The following is a 10,514-nucleotide window of genomic DNA, read 5'->3' as shown; positions in this document are numbered from 1 at the left end:
ATCCAAGTTGGGGTACCTCTGAGAAGCAGGTGGGGAAAGGGGCACCTCTTCTTCTCTGCCTGTGTGGATAATTTGAGGGAAATTAGCCTCCTAAAGGACTGTTGTGCTGTGGCCGATTCCCTCTACCCACCTTGTCCTGAGCCACCGAGCCTTAATCAGCTCACCAGGACTGGGCGCTGCAAAGCCATGGGGATTTCTCAAGTACAGGACTCAGTCCTTAGGCTTCTAGAAGACTATATCTGGGCCCCTGCTGTTATCAAGCATCGCCTTTGAGTTTGTTAGTGGTGGCTGATAGAATTAGCTAGAGCCACATCTCAGGGACTCCCTTGGTTTAAAAGATAAAGGAAATTCCCTGAGGAATTTTCTAGCCAGCCCAGAGTAGCAAGAGGACTCTATCACATCTGGGAAAGAAAGAAAATTGCTCTAATCACGTCTTTTGAATTTTTTATGCCACAGCCTACTTAGAGGCCTTTGTATCTGCTGTTTCTGCCTGGCAGGGCTAGTTGCCCAGCTCAGGGCTCTCATGAAGGCATAGCTGATTGCTGAGCAGAAACCTAGGCACTGCCAGTACCAAGGAGTATCTGCCCCTCCTGATAGAAGCACCACAGAAGAGCAAGCAGACCGACCTCCATCCCTCCTGCAGTATGCTTCAGGCCTGATGCAGACAGCAGCCAGTTGCAGAGACTTCGACCCTTCCTCCACTAACACAGGATCAGTGTCAGCTGGGAAAACACAAGAGGACTTAATCTCTTCTCTGTCACTGGCAGCCACATCAGCAGGTACCTCAGATAAGGGTCCTCATGTGACATCATTCCTGTTTGCCTCAAGACATCCTCCTCGTGATCCTTATTCTCCAGAAAAAGCATCTCACCGCATCTTGAGGAGGATAAGTCATTTAACCTCTCAGTTCCTCGTTTTCCTGTTATTTACTCATTCATTTATTCAATAAATGGTTAATGGGTGACTGCTTTGTATAGGTCACTCAGGTATGATTGGTAGGTATCAAGACTAAAATCTAGAACCGCTAGAAACCAGAACAATGGTTTCTTTATGTCATTAAAATTATAAACTGTCATTTTTGAACCACTCTTATGCACCGTCTATCTGTGTTACAGACATGATTTCCTCCCTCACAATGCAAGTTAGATATTATAGTAAGCATTTTACAGTTGGCAAAACAAAGGTTAAGGAATTCATCCAAGCTATCAGCTTCATAATTTCAACACAAATTTAGAAATATCTCAAACCCATGCACCTTCCACTCTATCAGGCATCTCTGTCGGTTACTCAGCCTGTTTCAAGTGGTTTTAATACGGTGATGTTTCCTTATTTATAGCACTTCTGCGAACACGTTCACATTTTTTCTCTAGAACACTTACTGGAGCATTATAACAGTAAGGTGACACCTGGCCACACAGGCCCTTGGAGGATTCCCATGGTCCAGTTTTAGGTTCTTGGCTTTTAGGTTCAGAACTCGATTTTCCCCTTCATCAGAAACTAGTTTTCTAAATGCACAGGAACCTGATGTATGAATAAGAATTCTAATTCATTATTTAGAAGGCTAAGTAGGGCCAGAAAACAGAGAGGAATACTGACTATAATGACTCATCCATTCCACAACTATCTATTGTATGCGAGGTGCCAGTGTGGTCCTAGACAGAGGGGATGAGACAGTACATGTGAGCAGCAGAGTCCCTGCTGTCATGGTGATTACAGCGTCAGTCCTGATGAGTCAGATTGCTAGCTGCGAGGAAAACAGTTACACAGGCCCTGGGCCATTCAGCTTTGAGTAGGCGGAGTTTCAGGTGTCTAACAATTGAGAGCCAACTGTTGAATTTTCAGTTATTTTGTGAGCTAGTTGATGTCAAGTCGGTAGCTAAAAATCAGCCACGATCGGTATATTTATGTCATGGAAGTTGGCAAACTTCAAATCAGAGCGCCTCTTCCTCTCTCCATCAGAGCTGGTTGTTAAAGATTTACTGGCATTGGGCTTCCCTGGTGGCGCAGTGGTTGAGAATCTGCCTGCTAATGCAGGGGACACGGGTTCGAGCCCTGGTCTGGGAGGATCCCACATGCCACGGAGCAACTAGGCCCGTGAGCCACAACTACTGAGCCTGAGTGTCTGGAGCCTGTGCTCCGCAACAAGAGAGGCCGCGACAGTGAGAGGCCCGCACGACGCGATGAAGAGTGGCCCCCGCTCGCCACAACTAGAGAAAGCCCTCGCACAGAAACGAAGACCCAACACAGCAAAAATAAATAAATAAGTAAACTCCTAACCCCAACATCTTCTTAAAAAAAAAAAAAAGAATTGGAAGAAATCTTATAACTACATCAGCCACCTACAAATTCAAGAACTTCCTCAAATATTATTAAAAAAAAAGATTTACTGGCACATCATTGAGTAGAAGAGCAAAAGACTGGATACACAGACCAGAGAGAGACTGTGACTTCTTTGGATTCTAGAGCCTGTAGTGAAGTTTGAGGGTTATTCGAATACAGGTGGTAGTAAAAGTCTTGGGATAAATACACTAGCCTAGGGGAAAGTGATAAAAGCAGAAGATTGAGAAAAGAGCTTAAAACACACACACAACAACAACAACAAGGAATGGTTAAGGGAGAAGCAAAGAAAACACAAAAAGGCCCCAAAGAGATTTGAATGCATCAGGTTTGAAGTATCAGGAAGGAGCTTCACAAGGGAAAGTGTAATAAGACATTTCCAGAAGGAAGTGTTTCACTTTGCTATGTTAATCTTTTTAAATTATAGTCTAAAGTTAAGAAAGTGTCCAGGAATTTTGGTGGCTGGGGTGAGGTGAATCATTGATACCCTTGGGCAAAGCACTTTCAAAGAGTAATGGGGAGTGAAGTTATTAGATGCATAAAAGTACAAAGTAGATGGGGATGGAAGTGCAAATAACAAGGATGATATACCAGAGAGCTCATGACTGGTGATGGGAAGCCCCTCCCTTCTGGGAAGGGGAGAGCTGGATATTCTTTTTCCAAGACTCACCTCTTGGACCCTCATTTTCTTTTCTTCATGCAGAAAATACTCTCTGTTAGCACATTCCTTCTTTACATGGAGGATGAAGAAAGCAACAGCTTTAGCTCTGCTAAGCAACCATACTCTCCCGAGATTGATGAGGCTCAAATCATTGAACCTGGAAGTTCAACTGTTTATCATTTAGGGTAGGTTTTTCTACAGATGGCTAATTTCATTTCCCGCATGTTGAATTCTTCCTAGCTCTCTGCTTGGAAGGTAATCTAAATTTCATGCTTAGGGAGTGCCTTGCTCTTACCCATGAACATATGCTCCAAGAGGGAATCATTTCTCTGCTCATTTTTAACTCATAAAAGATGCAGCAGGCTTGGGGCCGGGGAGGAAGAAGAGAATGACACTCACATTGTCTGTTTGGCAGTAACCGTCCCATCGCCATCTCAGAGGAGCTGCCTCATCTACATGTACACTGGGAGGGAGGGTCAGCTCTGCACCACGATATTCTACTAGCCAGGTCTCAGCTGGACGGGACTGGACAACCACTCAAAATCTGCACAGAGGGGCTTCCCTGGTGACGCAGTGGTTGGGGGTCCACCTGCCGATGCAGGGGGTGCGGGTTCGTGTCCCAGTCCAGGAGGATCCCGCGTGCAGCAGAGTGCATGGGCCTGTGGGCCGTGGCCGCTGAGCCTGTGCGTCCGGAGCCTGTGCTCTGCAACGGGAGAGGCCGCAGCGGTGAGAGGCCTGCGTACAGCAAAAAAAAAAAAAAAAAAAATCTGCACAGAGACAGTGCCTTGCTGGCTCAAAAAGACAAGCTACAGTAATCAGATTCCCTCTACCTGAAACTTCCCTCTAGGACCCTTAGCTTGAATCCTTGCAGTTGCAGGAGCATGGGCTGGAAAAGCAAGTAAAAACTGAGACGACTAAGCATAGGCAGAGGAAATCAGAGATGAAAGACCATATGTTTCCTGAGAGACAGAGTAAGGTTACCACCGGGCCTCATAAGAACTGGAACTTAGAACAAAAAAGTCAGAAACCAAGAACAAAGTCAATCCAAAGATAATACACTCAAGACCTCAGTTCATGACAAGGAAAGAGCCCTAATGAACGTACACGTGGATTTTATCCAAGACACTATCTCTTCATGATTGCAACTTGATGTCCTCAACAAACATTTATCAAACACCCACTCTATAGCAGACATAGAAACTAACACTCTATCTTCACCGTCCTCAAATAGTTCTCAGAGTGGGAAAGAGAAAAGAAAACCCTGTGTTAAGGGTCCACTGCAAAAGGGAGAAAAGGAGAATTAGAAACAGCAGCTAAAGACACGCAGTTTGGGGGTAGAGCATTTCTGCAATAACTGAAGGGCAGCTTGATTTTCCATCAGCAAACCAAGGGCAGCTCGGACTCCCATGTCTGACCACAGAGTACTTGTGGTTTATCTGTGTTTATAATCACTGGTTCATCACTTCAGACAGTGCACACATTTTAGCCCACTTGACAGACTGATTGCTTTCTATCTGCTACAGAGCCATCGTCTGTTCACTACCTCTGAGTTTTACCAAGAGGGATATATTGATTTGGCTTGGCTAATTCCTATAAAATACAAACATATTTTTCTTCATCAAAAGCCCCAAACCAAGTCACAAAAATAACGCACAGACCAGAGGCACCCAGATTAGCATTTGATAAATGGAAGCTAAGGGGGATGCAAGAATTATCTCATATAATCCTCAAATAGTACCATGAAGCACCTACTATTATTATTATTTGCACTTTGAGATGGAAAGAACTAAGGCTTAGTGATGTGAATTCACTTGCCAAAGTCACCAGCCAGAGGTGACAGGTAAGACCCAGGTCTATTTCTGTGGTCTTTATCAATACAAGGAGAGATCATGCAGCAGACCTCCTACCCAAATTAACCCAGACCGCTGGCAAGAGCAAGGCAATCAATAGTTTAAGTTACGCATTCGCCAATCACACTCACAGTAGTTATGGGCTTTGGGGAGGGCAGCTGCAAAGAAAAACCTAGAAAAGGCTGGATTTCATTAAATAAACATAATGTATGAGTAGATACTCAACCTCTTTATAACGTTAGGGTCCCAGATGATATCTTCCATGCACACACATAAAAATGTTTCTGTGTGTATGTATGTGTGGATATATATTCAGACCTATTGAAGCAAAAATATAGAAATCCACAGGTCTTATAACAATTATTGTCGGGAACAGTGAGCTGGTCCTACTTAATTAGCAATAATTGAACAAGGTAAGATGGCAGTGTTTTCTTTGGCAAATAGAGAATATTGGAAACTTTTAATTAGCAAGAAAATATCCCAAGTTGTGGGTCATACCTCCTCTCACCAGGCAAGGGCTCCCAAAAAACAGTTTGTGCAGTGATGAAAACCCAGAGTAAAATAAGGAAGCAGCTCTCTAGTCCTTGGGAGAGAAGCAGGGCCACCTTTCAAAGTATTCACTTAGTGTCACTGGAGGGAGGGAAGAGAAAAAATATATAAGCGTTCTATTCACACACCAGATGTTCCCACTAAACAATCACTCTCAAGAAAGCTCAGCTTGTGTGGATTGATAATCATTCTTGAGATTGAGGGCTCAGAAGCTACAATTCAGAAGCTAAAATTCCTGGTAGAGGGAGGGCTACGATCTAAGGCCCGTTGCGGCAATAGGCCATGGTACTCTAGCCTTAGGGTTGGAGGTTCCACCCTGCTGTATATCTCATTGGCTACAAGCAACCCCCATTGCCCTCCCATCTCCCAGAAGTCCTCTGCTCTGGCTCACAGCTGCAGACTGGGCTGGGACACTTAGCTATTCATGGGATCCGATTTTTCTGCTCCTTGATCTTATATTGAGGAAGGCGTAGCTGTCTTATATCTGTAAGAACCCTTTGAACACAGGGACGGGGATGTCTTCTTCTGTGATCTGACCACCATGGGATGGTGTCTTGGGTTGGGTTTTCTAGAAGCAGAGCCAGAGACAGGGATTTGGAGCATGCAATTTATTAAGAGTGTGCACTACGGGAAAGCAGGAAGAAGGGTGGAAAGGGAGGAAAAGTCGAGCAAGGATGTGGCCTTGTTGAGTTAATTTTGACTTGATCTGCAGGGGGTCCTGAAGCATAAATTATACCACAGACTTGCCCCATCCAGGAGTGGGATTGGGGTGTTACTGCCAGGAGAGATGAGGACCCCTCTGGGGAAGGAGCAGCTGTGAGACATTAGCAGCCAGCACTCACAGAGGCTGGTGCTGGGCGAACTGCTGCAGTCAACGAAGTGCAAATACAGGCATAGGGAGAAGCCAGGAAATTGCTTTCATACTCAGCTTATTGTTGTAGCAGCTCCGAGCCAGTATATTAAATTCATTACAGGATGGAGCTTCTCGTTTGATACATATAATGGCCTGATAAGACAGGCAGGGCAGACATCATTTCTCTTCAGCACCAACTCCTATTTTATAGAGGAGGAAATGTGCCCAGATAGACTGAATCACCAGCCAGAGTCAACCGGATAATATGAGAAGAGCTAGAACTAGAATCTAGGACATCTGACTTCCAGTTCTGCGTCCTTTATGCTACATCTCTCTGTCTCTTGCCCCTCTCACAGTAAAGAGGAGAAAGGGAAAATGGTGATAGCAAGGTTATAAGTCATATAGCAAACACATGGGAAGCAGGGAAAGGGGAGGAGTATTGAGCTGGACTCACCAGGAAGGCTTGCTGAGGGAGCCACACCCGTGCTGGGTCTATTCCATGGTTAGGATTTAGATGGACAGAGTCCGAGAGCTTCTCAGACTCAGGTAGGCCAGAGACTAGAACGGTCCTGGGTGCATCTGGGGTATGGCAGGTGGACCATTCTGTAAAGGGGCTAGATTTGTAGAAACGCTGTTCAGCTGTAGGTGTGTGTTGGGAAGAGACAGCTCAGTCACTGCAGCTTGTCCTTCCTCTCTTCCCATCCCCACGGGGTCTTCTCTCCACATACCCACACCACACCCTTCTCTATCTTCTCAATTTGGTTGTTTCTGGTTGTGTTAACTCCCGAATAACTGGTCCTACACGGTAGAGAGTTGCATGAAATTGCTTTCCTCCACCAGATGAAGAGGAATAAAGCCCTTTAAACTCAAGATGCAGTTCCTATGAAGTAATGGTAGGATTTTATAAGATTAAGATAGTTTAGAAGAGGACAATGTATTAAAAAATGTCCCACTCATGGGCTTCCCTGGTGTCGCAGTGGTTGAGAGTCGCCTGCCGATGCAGGGGGACACAGGTTCGTGCCCCGGTACGGGAAGATCCCACATGCCGCGGAGTGGCTGGGCCCGTGAGCCATGGCCGCTGAGCCTGCGCGTCCGGAGCCTGCGCTCCGCAATGGGAAAGGCCACAACAGTGAGAGGCCACAACAGTGAGAGGCCCGCGTACCACAAAAAAAAAAAAAAAAAAAAAAATGTCCCACTCTTGTCTCAAACACTCCTACCCGAGAGGTTCCCAAGAGTCTCACGGGAAAAGACAAAAAGAAACAAGTTGCTACCTTCTTGTTCCTAAGACCTGGGCCACAACCCTAAAGGCAGAATATTTTGAGAAACCTGAGTGATACATGTGTAGCCCAGCCTAGATATTTATGAAGCCTCTACACCAGCCTCCCCTGTCCTGCAAGCTGCAGTGAAATCACTAGGATATAATGGCTCGGTCTTTTCATGCAAACATAGACAACTACAAGAATGCATACAAAAGAAACCCCCCTTTTTTTTGCTGAGGGACGGCCACACCATAGCAGCACAGTGATGCCAACGACCAACCAAGGAAGCTCAACCTGTGTCCTAAAATCTGAACAATCAGATCACTTTTCTTCTTCGAAGAGAAGTAGGGACAGGGGTATAATGGGAAAATTCTGGTCAATGGTAGACCACTTGGCTAACTTAAGACACATGATAATAATAAAATTCATAGCATGCAGACCAGAAGAACAAACCCAAAGCAGACAGCCCAGATTCATATTAGAGAGCCAAAGGGTCCCTGGCCTGGTGAGGTTTGATGGGGAAGAAAGAGTTGGGGGAAAGAAATGCATCATGGGGGCTGGCACTGGATGCTGAGAGCTCCCGCACAGATACTCTGCTTATCCCCACGTCTATCCTTCTACCTGCACCTTTGTTTATACCGATTTTTAGGAATGGGCCTTAGAGTGAGTTGAAATGATGACCCTCCAAAAGATATATCCACCCAGAACCTGTGAACGTGATGGGATTCTTAGTTGGAAAAGGGATCTTTGCAGATATAATTAAGGATCTTTGGATGAGATCATCCTGGATTAATCGGATGGACCCTAAATCCAACGACAAGTGTCCTTATAAGAGAGAAGGGAGAACACACAGAGAAGCCATGTGAAGATGGAGGGAGAGATGGGAGTGATGCAGATACAAGGCAAGGAACGCCAAGAATTGCCGGCTGCCACCAGAATCTAGGAGAGAGAGACAGGGGATGGATTCGACTTCAGGGCTTCCAGAGAGAGCTAAAACTCTGCCACACCCTGATTTTGGACTTCTGGCCCTAGAACTGTGAGGGAATACGTTTCTACTGTTCAGAGCCACCTGGTTCATGACAATCTGTCAGAGCAGCCCTGGGAGACGAATACAGCCTGTTAGGTGCTATTCCTCGGGAACACCCTTAGTAACAGCGGTGCGGTTGGATAGATGAACCACCAGGCTGCTCCCTGCCCAGGCACCTCAGCCATCAGGGAACAAGCCTACCAACCAGCATTCTAACCTGCACCGAAACGTGGGCACTTCCATAGTCTCCTGGGGCCAGCAACCCTGCACGGAAGATTCTGCCTTTGGCCCATCAGGCAGCATCCCGGCTCAAAAACATCCCATTAAACCCGGCTCAAGCACATCTCAAGGCCCTCGGGAAATATGCTCAAATGACAGAGCTGTTCTCCTTTTTGGCAAAGATCTTTTATCAAGTAACACCGAGTGTATATTCAATAGTTCTCGTATCACAGTGAAGGGACAAACCCTGTAAGTGTGTTTGCTGAGTAAGAAAAAGAAAGCAGACGTGAAACGCAGTGGCTTGGTACTCCAGGTACTAGCTGGGGCTTTGAGCTTCCATGAATCTTAGCAGGAGCCAGTGAAGTGTAACTCAGTCTTTTAAACTTCATGATATATATTCATGTCAATGGCTTTAAGATAAGGAAAAGACTTTAGTGAAAAATGAAACTTCTGATGAATAACTTGGAGGACACTGAATAATATACAAATATTTCTTTCTCCTCAGTCAGAGATGCCAAATCCTGCCGAGTTCTCAGCCCTGTCACGGCCATTCTTTTCTAAGAACAATTTGGGAGGAGGAAAGAAAAGAAACCTTGGCATTTGGGGGAAGAAGGTTGGGGGCGGGTAGGGGAGAAGCCAGGAGAAAGAAGGGGAGGGGAAAGAAACTCAGCATGCCATAATTGAAAGACCTTAAAAGATGCAGGAAAATTGGCACATTGTTGATAATGACCATAATAGCAGAGTTAATGATAGGCTCCCGGAAGGACCTTGCTGGGTCTCGGATTTGTTATAAAGCAAAGGAGCCGTTCAACTGGCTGGCATGGCTGCGTTTAGCGATGCAGCGTTCATCCTCCAACAGCCCACCAGCAACGTCACCCATCAGGCCACTAGTCTCCTTCACTGTCCCAGCCCTCAGTTTGCCTCTACAAAATTATTGATACCTTGGCTCTTTTCTGCGACTCGACAAAAGAATAGGTGTAAACTTTCACGGGCCGGGGATTGGTTTAGTGGCTGTCTTTTCTAATTGTTTTTCATTGTTTCCTACACAAGGGAGGGGAGGCAGCTCTGGGTGGATGAACGGGCTGGAGTAGAACCCCCATGGCCGAGGGGGCCGAGGAACACCTCTTGGGAGGTCTGAGCCTTTCTGTGCTGCCTCTTCCTTAGCAAGGAGTTCTGTGCCCTGTCATACAGGTGTCCTAGGAAAGCACAGAAGAAGGGTGGGGGACAGAGGGAATGCTCATTTATGCCGAACCTATCATAAGCTCCATGCTTTCTATCTTATTTTCTTCATAAGACAAAGGAGGAAATTGAGGCTTGGGGAGATGAGAGACTCACCCGAGACCACACAGGGAGTAAACGCAGAAGTTGGAACCGAACCAAGATGTAAGCCCTGCAAAGGCTAAATCCTTCTGATGACATCATGATTCTGCCCCCAGAGGTGGAGGCGATGCCCTAGCTGAGTCCGGGGTGGGACGAGATCCCTGAATTCTGAGAGCTCAGAGTGGGACAGCCTTCACTTGAATGAAGGAAAGTTGCACGATATGCTGATAAACACTCATAAAAAATACTATAAATGAAAAATTGTTTAAAGAGCAGCCTACCTTCCAAAGCTGGTGGGGCTAGTTTGAACGTGCTCACCTTCTGTTTGACGTCTCACGTGGGTGGTCGCATCCAGGTCCATGACTTCTGTAGTTCCAATTCTGAAGCTCTAGCCGTCACCCTTTGTAGGAGAGGGTCAGGTGGATGCTAAAGCTCAGGG

This window comes from Phocoena sinus, chromosome 16 (assembly GCF_008692025.1).
Source record: "Phocoena sinus isolate mPhoSin1 chromosome 16, mPhoSin1.pri, whole genome shotgun sequence".
NCBI classification, from domain to species: domain Eukaryota; kingdom Metazoa; phylum Chordata; class Mammalia; order Artiodactyla; family Phocoenidae; genus Phocoena; species Phocoena sinus.
The sequence above is the reverse complement of the archived record's forward strand: the minus strand, read 5'-3'. Positions refer to the sequence as shown.